The sequence below is a fragment of the Erpetoichthys calabaricus genome, chromosome 8, assembly GCF_900747795.2.
Source record: "Erpetoichthys calabaricus chromosome 8, fErpCal1.3, whole genome shotgun sequence".
Classification (NCBI taxonomy): Eukaryota; Metazoa; Chordata; class Cladistia; order Polypteriformes; family Polypteridae; genus Erpetoichthys; species Erpetoichthys calabaricus.
In genome coordinates, this window is record NC_041401.2 from 120,487,963 (window position 1) to 120,502,559 (window position 14,597).

Consider the following 14,597-nt stretch of genomic DNA (forward strand, 5'->3'; position numbering starts at 1 on the left):
TTTCTATGCTCTTATTACCGCAACTAACTAGATGCATGTACTTGTATAACAGCATGAACTGCTTGTAGTTAAGGTTAGTCTTTTATGGTGTCAACATATTGCAGTAGTTTTATTACAAATAAGTGTCGCTCATTTTAAAACCGTTCACATGTGAGATGCCCATGCACTGTGTCATTCCTCGTGAGCCCAGGATTCCCGAATTCCCGGGAATGGATTCCCTAGTTGGCATGTTTATATAAAATCCTGGTTGTATGTTTTATTACTTCTCTTTTTTTCTTCACTCTGTACACTTTTGACTGAAAATATAACACCAGGTCATGTCATTTGCAAAAATTCTCAGATCATTCTGCACTTATAATTGTAATTATAATAACATGTAATTGATAAGGGGGATGAGACAGAGTTTAGGTATGAAGTGGAGAATTATCTGCAACTAAACATCAGTAAAACCAAGGAACTAGTTATTGACTTTCGCCAGATTACAGAGTTTCTATGTTAGGTCAATATTGACACGCTGGGCTGGTCTCTGAACATAGAGGAACTATGTATATAAGAAGGGGCAAAGCAGGCTCTCTTTCCTTAGGAGAGTGCATTCCTTTAATGGGGGTGGTGACATCCTTTACATTTTCTACAACTCTGTGATAGCCAATGTGGTTTTCTACACTGTGGTGTGCTGGGCTAACATCATTTCAAGAGAGGCACACCGTATCAACAACCTAATTAAAAGGGCAGACTCAGTTATTGGATACACTCTGGACCCCCGGAGAGTAGAAGCAAAGGAGAGAATTAAAAATGAACAATGCAGTACATCCTTTCTGTGACACACTAACACTGAGGACTTTTAGCCAATAAATAATTCAGCAGACATATGTCAAGAAACACTACTGGGGCTCCTTTATACCAAAGGCAATACATCTGCATAATGCCTTATTCAGACTGGGACAACCAAGTCACAGGTCTTCTTTCTTTTAGATTGTCTTCCTTAGTAGTCATTCTGGTTTGTCTGCATATGTATATCTATTTATCTATTCATTTCTTTAAACAGCTTAGCGGATTGAGCATGAGATAGGTGCTATACAGATAAAATGTACTATTATTATTATTTATAAAGCCAAATTTCCCCCGGGGAACAAATAAAGTTCTATCGCTCTAGGAAAGTTGCTATTCAGTTTACACATGCACCCATTATTTCAACCTACTAAGGCCATTATATAGATAGATAGATAGATAGATAGATAGATAGATAGATAGATAGATAGATAGATAGATAGATAGATAGATAGATAGATAGATAGATAGATAGATAGATAGATAGATAGATAGATAGATAGATACTTTATTAATCCCGATGGGAAATTCACATTCTTCAGCAGCAGCATACTGATACAATAAATAATATTAAATTAAAGAATGATAATAATACAGGTGAAAAAAAACAGACAATAACTATGTATAATGTTAAATATTAACGTTTACCCCCCCTGGTGGAATTAAAGAGTCGCATAGTTTGGGGGAGGAACGATCTCCTCAATCTGTCTGTGGAGCAGGACAGTGACAGCAGTCTGTCGCTGAAGCTGCTCTTCTGTCTGGAGATGACATTATTTAGTGGATGCAGTGGATTCTCCATAATTGATAGGAGCCTGCTGAGCGCCCTTCGCTCTGCCACAGATGTTAAACTGTCCAGCTCCATGCCAACAATAGAGCCTGCCTTCCTCACCAGTTTGTCCAGGCGTGAGGCGTCTTTCCTCTTAATGCTGCCTCCCCAGCACACCACTGCGTAGAAGAGGGCGCTCGCCACAACTGTTTGATAGAACATCTGCAGCATCTTATTGCAGATGTTGAAGGAAGCCAGCCTTCTAAGGAAGTATAACCGGCTTTGTCCTTTCTTGCACAGCGCATCAGTATTGGCAGTCCAGTCTAATTTATCATCCAGCTGCACTCCCAGATATTTATAGGTCTGCACCATCTGCACACAGTCACCTTTGATGATCACTGGGTCTATGAGGGGTCTGGGCCTCCTAAAATCCACCACCAGCTCCTTGGTTTTGCTGGTGTTCAGGTGTAGGTGGTTTGAGTCGGACCATTTAACAAAGTCATTGATTAGGTCCCTATACTCCTCCTCCAGCCCATTCCTGATACAGCCCACGATAGCAGTGTCATCAGCGAACTTTTGCACATGGCAGGACTCCGAGTTGTATTGGAAGTCCGATGTATATAGGCTGAACAGGACCGGAGAAAGTACAGTCCCTTGTGGCGCTCCTGTGTTGCTGACCACAATGTCAGACGTGCAGTTCCCAAGACGCACATACTGAGGTCTGTCTTTAAGATAGTCCACGATCCATGCCACTAGGTATGAATCTAATCCCATCTCTGTCAGCTTGTCCCTAAGGAGCAGAGGTTGGATTGTGTTGAAGGCGCTAGAGAAGTCTAGAAACATAATTCTTACAGCACCACTGCCTCTGTCCAAGTGAGAGAGGGATCGGTGTAGCATATAGATGATGGCATCTTCCGCTCCCACCTTCTCCTGATATGCAAACTGCAGAGGGTCAAGGGCGTGTTGAACCTGTGGCCTAAGGTGGTGAAGCAGCAGCCTCTCCATGGTCTTCATCACATGTGATGTCAGAGCAACAGGCCGAAAGTCATTCAGCTCACTAGGACGTGATACCTTTGGGACTGGAGTGATACAAGATGTTTTCCAAAGCCTCGGGACTCTCCCCTGTTCCAGGCTCAGGTTGAAGATGCGCTGTAGAGGACCCCCCAGCTCCGATGCACAGACCTTCAGCAGTCGTGGCGATACTCCATCTGGACCCGCTGCTTTGCTGGCATGAAGTCTCCTCAGCTCTCTGCTCACCTGTGCTGCTGTAATTGTGGGTGGGGATGTCTTTCCTATGCTGGTATCAGCAGAAGGATGTGTGGAGGGTGCAGTACTCCGAGGTGAGAGTGAGAGTGGGTTAGGGTGGTCAAACCTGTTAAAAAAGTTGTTCATTTGGTTTGCTCTCTTCACGTCTCTCTCAATGGTGGTACCCCGCTTCGAGCTGCAGCCAGTGATGAGACCCAGCAGAGAGCACTTGGATTCCTACTTAGAGTTGTCATTCAAAATTACCCATACATCCTAGGGATGTGGCAGGAAACTAGAGCACCTCAAATAAACCTATGTAAAATCCATATTGAGTGAATGAACACTGAATAATCACTGCTCCACTCTCATTTTCTCCATTATGATCATATCAAGAAAAACTCTTCTAGTATTAATTAGGCTGGAAGACATTGCATTGGGCTAAAGACAACTCTTTTTTTATTATTTATTTATTTGGCTGATGCCTTTATCCAAGGCGACTTATCATATTTGAGATATAGTTGGTTACATGTCTTTTAATTTTCTGTTGGGGCCCAGGTGGTGAAAAGACTTACTCTGGGTCAGAGAGAGTCATTAGCAGGATTTGAACCCAGAAGCTCAAGGTCTGAAGTCCATTGTCCTAACCAATACACCACATTGCCTATCATTTCCAAAAGTAACTTAAAGGAAATCATCCATAATGTTGTTCTCTGCTGTAATCTGAAGACAACAGTTTTACTGATTCAGGCCTGTGCCATAAGTCTCAAGCTCTGCCACAGCTACCCAAAGGCCATCCAGTAAGCAACTTGATGGTCAACAGATATACATGATGAATGGTTAAAATGGCACATTCCAGTGGGATTAAAGCAAAATATCAACACTTCATTTGTTTTTTTAGGTAGAAAAAGCAGATGGATAAGATTGCCACCACCATGTAATACTTCTGCACTGAAGAAAAAACAATGATTTGATTTTTCTACATTACCAAAACAACTAATTTTAAAGATTTGGATGCATCCAGCTTACTTTCTCATTTCTTTCCTATTGACCGTGGGATAGTCTGCAGCTCTCTTGTGATTGTATGCAACTTTATTCCTAAGAAAATGTAAATTCTCCCATGCACATGGGACACACTGCAATGGGGTGATCATGGGTGCAGCTTCTGTGAACAGAGGGTTTACCAGTTTCAAAAAGTGTGTGTGCTCTTTTCAGATGATTGAAATTGGTGGTTGTCCTTCCTCTTGACTCTTTTTTCAGGAAATTTTCAGGAGCTAGGAAGGTCACCTGTGTAGCTGGTACAGTAAGACCATGAATGCTTATTTAATTTTTATCATTGTGGCAAGCTTATAACTTTAAATAAATTATACTGTTATGTACTGTAATTATTCTACCTGTGACCTGTATTTACTTCCACTGGTTGAATTCCCAACCATGTGTTTAATTCTTTTTCATTTCCTTCTATATGTTTTTTCTTCTAGCCAAGTCCCCTGTAGTCAATAAACACCGTTCTATGTTTTAAAAAACACTGTCTTAGGATTTACATCTCTCTTATCTAGTCCATCCTTCTATAATTCTTTGATCATTCAAAAATCACATCTGCACATTAGAAATCTCTACTTTTCAGTATTACCTGTAGAGATATGCAAACTATTTCTTCTAATAGCCATTCAAGTCTAATTTCCTGTATTTTTGTTGTCAAGTTGTTCAGGAGTTTCATTCTATTTTGTTAGAGTATTAACATGCTTTTCTGTTTGATCTGTAGACCATATTTTTCAGTGCAGTTCTTACCTACCCACCTATAGCAAGGATCTAAATAATGTAAATGGGAATCAGCCAAAGCATTAAGTCATTTCTGGGAAACAATGTTTGTACATTTTTAATTTGGGAAATAGTAAATGATAAGAAACTGAGAATACAGAGAAAAGCAACAAACACGGAGGGGTGTTTTATTTTTCATTCAACAGTTTAAGACAATGCCAAGACATTTGCAACTCTCTTTAGATATTGCTGTTTTCCTGTCATTTGTTCATTAATTTACTGAACTTGCTTGGTCCAATAGAGAGCTGTTTAGGCCTCAAGCCTGTTCTGGCAGCATTCAAGGCAAGAACCAACTGGGGAAACTGCCAACTGGCGCAACAAAGATTACACTTACAAATGGCCACACTCACTCCCTCCTTCCAAGACAATTAAGAACCAACTACCGGTATTATTCTAACATACATGCCTTTGGGATATGGTGAGACAAAAAAAAAACTTATTTATCTTAGGTTTAAAATATATACTTCTCTTTGCGGTACTTGTAAAGTGTGCTGCAATGGTTATGTTTTTTTAAATACAATGCTGTATACTTTTACAGCTCTCAGATTTCTTTCACCTTTTCACTTATTATACTATGTTGTAACATTACTTCATCAAAAAAGGTGCCATATAAAATAAATGCTAATGGATTGATATGGAATGATTTTCACATATTCAGAGTATCTTGTAGGAAATGGTTAGCATAGCTGAGTAAATAAGGCATTGGACTTAAAACATTTCACTCAACTTGCCTTTCCATAACATAGAAAAACATATGTACATATGTGAATGTGTGTGCTTATGTGGCACTGACAGAAGGTGTTCACTACAGAAACATATATTAAAAATAGCAGTGTAGGCCTAGTTGATTGATTAAGAGAAGGCTCATCAACTATGTTATACCTACACTAATGTACAGGTTGTATTCGGGAGATGTTGTGCCACAGCATTTTTGACCATTTGATCGACCAATTGATTGTAAAGTACCCTTGTCCGGATAGTATGTGTTGTTCTGGCCTTCAACACTAAAGTCTTGGTGTGAAAATTGCAGTCTGCTGCATCAACAACCTTTCAAATTGCCTTAGGTCATGTTAATTAAAATTGCAACTTGACCTGCACATATATCTGCCCAATGTACTTTCCATTAATTAACGTGAACTACTTTATTATATTAATAATGGGGATTTTTAATTATACATGGTCTGGTTCCTGCTTTGCAAAAAGTGATTTCACAATAGGCTCTCTGTTCTCCCAAATCCATAAACTATATTAAACAAGTTTGAAAATGGATGGCCACTTTACTGTATTTTTTGAAAATTGTACTTATGTATGGAGCAGAGTTCATTCTTTCCTTGAGCCCCATGCTGCCAGGCTATCATGATCAATTCCTTGGGACCCTGCAATAGAAAAAGAAGGCTGAGACAACTAAGGGTGTTGATGTAAGAATTTCTGCCAGGGATAATATAGAATCTAGCTGTACTATAGAGGAAAAGAATGTGTAGTAATACAATCTTCCTGGTGATATACAAACATTTTAGGAACAAAAATTACTTACTTATGACCGATTACACAGTTATGCACTCACACAGTGCAGAAATAAATGAATTACAATAATTGTCAGGGAATAGTAGAATAAATAGCAAGTCAAATCAATATAAATAGGTGTAGTTAAAACTTACATCACATGTTTAAAAAAATTCAAAACAATGACCAAAATGCAGCTATGTACTGGAACAAGACCTGTTTCCATCTGTTCTTGAATCTTCATCTACTATTTCATAACAGGAAACATGTTCACAAAAGTTAAGTTTAGCTGGCTGTTCTATTGAATCAAGCCGAACTGGTGGATCCGGCCTATATTTAGATGTTAACTCAAGGGTGTGCCTCTATAAGGTGCTGCATACATTTGCTTGTGATCTATTGAACACCTGTTGTATGTACAAAATGGAATAAGACAAGTATACCTGATAGTGTGCTGTACACATTATCCTCCTCCTCCAGCTTATTTCAATTATGCATATTGTGCTAATATCAGTGTCATTGTCTTCCTTCATATCCTTTCATTGCCTTTTACCCCTGTTCACTCAATTCCCTTTGATGTGTTTGTATTACCAAGTCTTCATTGCATTCTAGCAATTGTCTCAAGCGTGAAACTGCCAACTATCTCTTTTTTTTTTATCATTGCCCTTTATAATTTTATTGCTCTAAAGTTTACTCTGGCTCTTTAGCTCTGCCCTAGACTGCACTGGACAAGGTGCTTATGATTCAACCAAATAGTACACACACGTTTCACTAAAATAGATTCCCTTCATATCGAAACACATACCCTTTGTACTATAGGACGCTACACCTATAAATATAATGTAACAAACACCGAGATGGAAAGACTGAGACGCACGCCTAACTGGAAGTTAAGCCCAATAACGCGCATTTTTATCTCACAACAAATAATTTACAGCAGTTTGTAAAAATAACCGTCACTTCACTAGGCAGGCTATTCCACTCTCACAGTCTTCCCGATCGTCGTCCAGCGCCTCTTTTCCCATTTACCCTCGATATCATCTGAAAGGCAGTTTTTATAATGCCATGGGGGTCTCCACCTGCTTTCTCGGACTTGAAAGGTATAACGGGAAAGTTCCAGGGGTTCCCGTCACGCAGAGCTTAGCACACCTGTGAATATACCCTGCTGGCAATCACCCGCCCAATATCTAGAGTCACAAGCCTGCCTATTACCATACTCTACGCGCTAAAACGCAATAACTAAACACCGAAACAAATAAGAGTTCATAGTGAATGTACTGCATGTAGTTTGCCAAATGAACTTGATCCTGACAAATATCATACACTTAAAAGGCTTCAGAGCTCCCATCCGAATTAACAGACACTATTTCAGCCACCATGTTTTTTTCCCCCACCGGACAGCACTGCAGTATAGTGGGGGTGTGTCTCCGTCCCGACCCACTACTACAGTGAACGCGGTGGGCATAAGGCGCACCGTACAGAAATGCTACCAAGAGTATAGATAACACATTATTATCAAACCTTAAACTTTCTTGTTTTTTTTACAGTTAAGTATACACTGCAAACTTGTGGTGAGTTGGAAATTCGCAAACAAGTATGCTGATATCAATAACGTCACCGTGACACACACTTCTAAAGGTTTTTTGCCGGACACAGCAGTTTCTTTTTCATTCACAGTCTCCTTACATATCTGTACAGATTTACTGCAGAGTATCAAGTGGCGTGACCGGTACAGCATTTGAAGCAAAGCAACCGCATCGGTAAAGGCAAAATCAATCGGGGACATACAAAAAAGCTGAAAGGATACATCGGGTTACCAGTTCTTACTCAAGTGTCGGGCTCCTGATGTAATTCGTGTACGAGCGCAACTTCTTTTTTGTGCTGCACAGCTACACCAGAATGTCACCTTGTTTTATCCAACGTATGAAGTGTTCTTCTTAATAGCGCTCCTTTGCAGTTATGTCGTCAAAATCGAACTATGCTCGCGCATCCGAGGGACGCGTCACCAAACGGGGGCGTGCACTTGCGGTCTAAACTGACTCTGCAGTTCCTTAACACTTCTGACGATTCAGGGTCCTGCTTCCCAATATGTTTTCTTTATTGTTTTCATAATTATTACTTAATGAACGCTTTAAAATCACTTCAGTTTTTTTTTTTTTTGCCCACGGACTCACCGATACGACAAAACCCTCACGTGTGATATACCGTTGATGTCTAATTATGGAAGACGTCCGGCTTTTTTGGAGTACTCCCATATTTTGGCCCTATTAACCCAAAATAAACCCTTATTTTACGCCATTATTTGTGCAACCTTCAGCAAAAATTATCAGAAGGACTTGAAGTTGTTCGTGCTACATTAACTGGGGGTCCAACCCCAATGAGATACAAGAGATCAAAGTTACTCCATTTCACAAAACTTCAAAAAATGGGGATCAGTAACATAGGCAACAGTGTTTTATTTTATTTAGAAGTTGCTGATTATGAATATGTTAATATTTTTTATATTTGATTATTTCCCTGTTGCCCTCCAAGAGCCATTCCCAGAAGGTTAAAAATGTCAAGTTTTAAACATAACCATGTAGGGAATCCTTTTAGACTATTTAAAGTCAGTGACTACGAATATAATGTTATTTTTGATTCTTTACATGGATCTAGCCCTGTATGGACCTTCATGAGAAAAATGACAAATTTCTTTTACAATAGAGATTTTAAACATTTAATCTGTAGCACACACTTTAATATTTAAAATATTTCACGCAGCTGGTTTTATTATGTACTTCAGATTCTCATAAAGTAAATCATTACATTTTTATATGAATACCCCAAATGAGAGTGGCTTACACTAACTAAATTATCATTATTATTTTTAACTCCTTGTCTTTCTCTCACTCTCTCTCTCTCTTTATATATTACAAGGTGTACTAGCTGATGTACCTGTGTGAAGCTGAAGGTACACAGCAGGAGACTCGGGATGTGAGGTACCCTCTTAAAAATAAAGGTGCCAGAGTGGCTCCTCAGAGTGATTCCATAGAAGAACCAGGTTTTGATCCCCAACAAAGCCTTCCTCATGAAGGTTTCAAAAAGAACCTTTATTTATTTAGATCTAAAACTGTCTCCTTAAGAAGGGGCCTGAGTTGCCTCGAAAGCTTGCATATTGTAATCTTTTTAGTTAGCCAATAAAAGGTGTCATTTTGCTTGGCTTTTCTCTACATTCATAATGGCTAACACGGTACAACACCCTAGTACTACAGTAAATAACCATAAATAGACAGTAACAGATTTGGGAAATACAAATGGGCTCCTGATTATAAAAGCACTCTTGCTGATACAGTAACACAGACTAAATTCAAGTTTTCTTAATCTGTTAGTGTCCTGGTAGGTAGCCTACTATACATTCAAGATTTCATTTTTTTCCCTCATATTAGGGAGTTTTTCAAAGCACAAAGAATCAGCTTCATTTACAAAGAACCCTTCCCAGAATAGAATAGTGCTTAGTCAAGCAATAATTCTACAAAGAACCACATAACTCAGTAAGAACCACAAAGTGGCATTAAAAATCATTATTTTTAAGAATGTGGGTAATATGACAGCATGGGAAGGGTGCTATATAAATAAAATATTATTTTTATCGTTATCTGCTCATTTACTCAAACCTTTCAAATACACAGCTGTGGCTGTAGGATGCACACATGGTGACAACAAACTTTCATGAGACCACCAGCCTAATGCAGCACAAACAAACTAACTTTATAACTTTTGGGTGTGGGAGGTAACAATAATCAGAGTTACTGAAGAAATACCCACACAGACACAGGCCCGAAAGTCACATTACATAATGTAATGCAACCCACTTAATTAAAATCAAGGTTGCCTGTCTGTCAGCATCGTATGCAAGGAACCAGCAATGAAATAAAAAAAGGTGATGTAAACCAAAGTTACAAATGCACTGTAAAATATATACTAAACAGGCTAAGTACTGGTGCAATGCCTGCCTTGTGAAGCTAAATCTTGTCTGATGAACTCTTGACAGCACCCTTATGGTACCTTCACAGACAGTGGTATGCCTAATGCTGACAAGACAGTGCTTAGGTAATGTAGACCTCCCTACTGTCTGTACATCTCAAGAGGACAAGAGGGTGGAATTTCCTACAGTTGTCTTATTTGTGCTGGTAATTGGAGTGTCTGCAACATCATGTGAGAATTCCTCCTTTACTTTATCAAGTTTTGTTGTTCAATAATTTATTTTTTGTTCACAATAGGAAAAAATGCCATTTTGGCATATGAAAATGAAATACTTATCTTAAGTCCTTGGACATGGCTGAATTTCTAAGATCTTTTGCCAATGGAAAGAGAAGACTCATGTTGGATTTCTCCTGATACAACAAAATTTAGAGAAACCTGTTATAGCTTAAACAGTTAAATATAACAAAGTTATTTACAAATACAAAGTGATGTTCAAATGGAAATTACTTAACATAAATAGGGTAACAGTCAGAAATTAGTTTAAGAATATAAACATGCAAGAATCTTGATTATTTAGTTTGAGGGTTCTGAATTCGTTTGATTTGTGTTTTTTAAATGGTCAAGCTATGCTGGGAGGTCAGATGGTTGCTTACTATTTTATCATGTCTACACTAGAAGCAGGCTACAATAGAAAATCAGGGAAGACCTCCCAGAACATTCAGAACTATACAAGTTATTACACAACACTTACAGTAAGCAATAGACTGACTCCGATAGTTTTGAAATTCATGGAGTCTTTTATTTATTTATTTATTTTAAAGTTGATAATGTGAATTTGGGTGGCTTTGAGATACACATTCAGTTCACTTACATTATATTAAGAGCTGAAACATGTTCCAAAACTGTTTTCTTTAATTTGCCTCTATTTTCATATTAAAATTTTATTTTAAGAATGTTCAAACATAGTGACTTACACTTTAAGTCTTACCACTGCAGGCTCTGGAGAACTTAGTTTAGTGAATTTAAAGTTTACACCAACCTTTGTTGTGGTCTCTTTTCCATTGTGTGCATTTCAGAGGGGGACATTTTTTGTACACTGGGTGGTTTCTTTTTTCTTTTAGGCAAAGAAACATATAAATATTATATTTAAGAGACAGTAGATGATGGGGCAATAGGCACTCAGTGTTGGGACTGAAAGTCAAATATCCTGAATAACCCTGTTACTGATTATTGTGATGGTTGTCTACAGAACATAGATACTGTAATTGCTATCTTAAACATACTGTACACACAAATCAATATTGTGATAACAGAATTGTCTCCTTCCTTGGAATTTACCTGGCTTAAAATTAACATGTCTGGGAACATAGGTTTCTAATCAGCATATGTGTGCTCCTTGATAGTTGGCAACAATAGTTTTTGTTTAAACTGTGTTTACATTATTTGTCAAGCTCAGGAAATTGTCATGTACCATTGTTTAATACATTGTCATCTTGCTCTTGGCAGGGACTGAAGGAGATTTATACTTCTGGGCAGAAGAAGGCATAGGGTGAGGATGGTCCACTGAGAACACTGCCAATATCACTCACACAAAGCACAGGGGCTCGCAGACAGACAAGGGTACGTGGCTGGCAAGATGCGAGGCACACAGACGACAACACCTACCACCAGGGAGGAAGAGACTGTTCCACAAGAGAGACACCAGTTGTGGGTCCAGTGAGAGAAAAAAGACTCATGAAAGGACCAAGTGAAGCTATCGGAAGTGAAGCGAGGATGCCTGGGTCAACCCAGGGAGCCCAGAGTGGAAAAAAAGAGAACGCTCACTCCACGGGGAAGAGACGCTGACAGGAATTTGACAATTTGGCAAAACGTCTGTTGGAAAACAAGCATCTGGTGAACAGAGTGCATCTGTGGACAGTTGGACAATTAATTGTTGGGGTAACGCAGCCTGCAAACTGGACTGTGCACCACTAAAGGTTTTATCCTCCACTTTATGTTTTTAATGGACTTTTAGATTGTGGACTGTGTGTTAAAAAAGGGTTTTCGTTTCTGATATTGTTAGATTCTTATGTTCTTTTATGTTTTTGGTGTACTTTATATTATCTTGTATAATACAAGTTACTGTTGTTTTCGTGAAATTGCTGCCATGTCTTTCATTGTGTGCTTGCTCACTGCCCAATTTAAAGAAACCTGTGTGTTATTTTCTGTAAATCTCAAGAGTCCTCAGTCTCTTACGAAAAACTGGGTGGCATAGTCGGATATTTTAATGGTGTCTAGGTTAGATTACCTGAAAGTGTAACCAGACATCTGTCACATACGCAGCAATAAAAATAAGCCATTTGAAGATGTTAATGTTCAAATCTCACATTACTGAACTTTAAATTAAACAATATATAAAACAAGAACTTTTTACTTTATTCAAATGGAGTCTCCTTAAACTTTAAAATTCTGAACTTTTTCATTCCATTCTAAACACACTCTGTGCATATTTTAATGACAGCTATAGATTGATTCCTTTTAGAATCTTAAACAGATTGTTAATTTATTAGACACATGGTAATTAGGATCCAAATGGACAAACAGCCTGAGAAGAACAAACACTTAATGATTGATAATTCAAAGTAAAGTGAGGCCTTTAAGTTCAGGGTGAATTCTGGGCAGATCAGGAAAAAAGGAAGGCAGAGCAGAGCAGGAGAAATTTACAAGGACTTCTGCAAACTGAACAACAACTCTGCCCAGACGTTAAAAGACTCATCTTCCATCAACTTTATTTTCTGAATAAGTATTTTTAATTAAACTCTTTTTCAAAAACATGTCTTAACCTTTAAAGTCTCTTTTCATATACATCTACCACTTTTGCTACCATTGGTTTTACTGTTTTTTTATTAAAGCTGCTTAATAATAATATTCATTTTATGCTGTCTGATTGAGTCAAGGTATATTGTTAAGAGCACCTGGTGTGGGTGATTGCCATATTCCCACAGGGGTTAGCAGCTGAGCAAAAGACGTTTTCCAAAAGTAGCAGCACGGTGAGTGGGAACTTTCTTTGGTGATTGGCATGGGTGTAGCTTAACCATATGGTCTGCTGATACTGAGCTAGTAAGTCTCTTTGCTTAAATCAGACGTCCACGTGTAGATAAGGCTGTACACACGGAGCACTATAAAGTGGTTATATTAAGAACAAATTCCACAAAAACAGACAAGGAAAAAACATATTGGAACTAAAGATACAGACCTCATTTTATTCCCCAAGAACAATCAACGAGCACATATAACAAAGTTCTTAATATTTTATTACAAAAATCAAAAGGAGCAAAACAAGAACACAAAAAAAGGAAGTGAAAATGTTTGCTTCAAGGCAAGCCTAAAGTTACTAAAATCCAAAAGCAAAGCTACTTTACTTTTTTGCAAATGTAATTATATTGCCAAACTATGTGTTTTGCTGGTGACTATGAACACTAACGTCTAGCAATTGTACATGGCAAGTGTCTGACCCTTAATGGCCACTGGTTGTGGCCTCAGCCTGGTTTTCTGCTTTGATTTTTTGCTGTCATCTCCTAGATTTTGATAATGTCAGCCTCTCATGGTGTCATTGCAGAAATAGCAAAAGCATTAGAAGCCAATTTTGAAGCAAAACATATGCAGGGGGAAAGATATAAAGTTAAACTGTATATGTCCGTGGTTTGGATTTTTTTTAAAAATTGAGATATTTTAAATATGTGAACTGTAGTGGGGTATTTCAGACCCTCAAACTTCAGTCCAAACTATGCAGAGTCCAAGTTCAAAAGACCTTTATGCACAAAAATATCTCCACAGACTTGATACATTCACATATCTATTATTGTTCCCTCGTCCTTTCAAGCAATTTTTATCCACCTTCTCATGACTGAGTCCCAGAGTAAGGTGGAACCGCCATTTTATGCTGGATCTAGGAGCACTTCCAGGGACATACCAGTTCAGCCAGGAAGCATTTCAGAGCCAGGCACAACAGCCATAAAACAAGCAAGTCTCCTCCAGCAGTGCACTACACTTCTCATATAGCCCTGTAAGAGTCCAAACCAGAGAAGCACTGACAGCTAGCATACTGGTGGAACAGATGCTCTTAAGAAGAAGTCACCTGATGTTGATCCACTATTCCTGCCTCCCAGTTGAGGAAGGGAACAGCAGCTGTCCTAGCTGGGATGCTGATCCATCTTGGCTGTCCAGCCATAATGGTGGCCTCAAGGCCAGGTAAAACAACACCTTCCGTCCCAGTCAGACTGCCAGTCCCCCCATGTCCATCATAATTTTACCAAGATAATGGAGAAAACAGAAGAAAGATCCTGGGACCAAACAGAATAAAATGCCAGGACCAGTAAGAAGCTTAATGTAAAATATAGCATAAAACAAAAGTTTATTTCACTGATTGCTTGACTTAAACAAACAGGGTAGCATTTTCCGTGTTTGTCTATCCTAATTACCCACTTGCCTCTATTATTTT

At 38.5% G+C, this 14,597-nt stretch overlaps 1 protein-coding gene across 2 annotated transcripts in view; it reads right to left on the reverse strand.

The window, feature by feature from the left end:
• Positions 1–8,137, reverse strand: part of LOC114655979 (F-box only protein 6-like) — a 1,212,211-nt gene extending 1,204,074 nt beyond the window's left edge. For both annotated transcript variants that reach the window (XR_007935694.1, XM_028807329.2), the window contains exon 1: positions 7,982–8,137. The gene's annotated coding sequence lies outside the window, so the exon portion shown is untranslated. The remainder of the gene's footprint in view (positions 1–7,981) is intronic.
• Between the last annotated feature and the right edge of the window lie 6,460 nt (positions 8,138–14,597).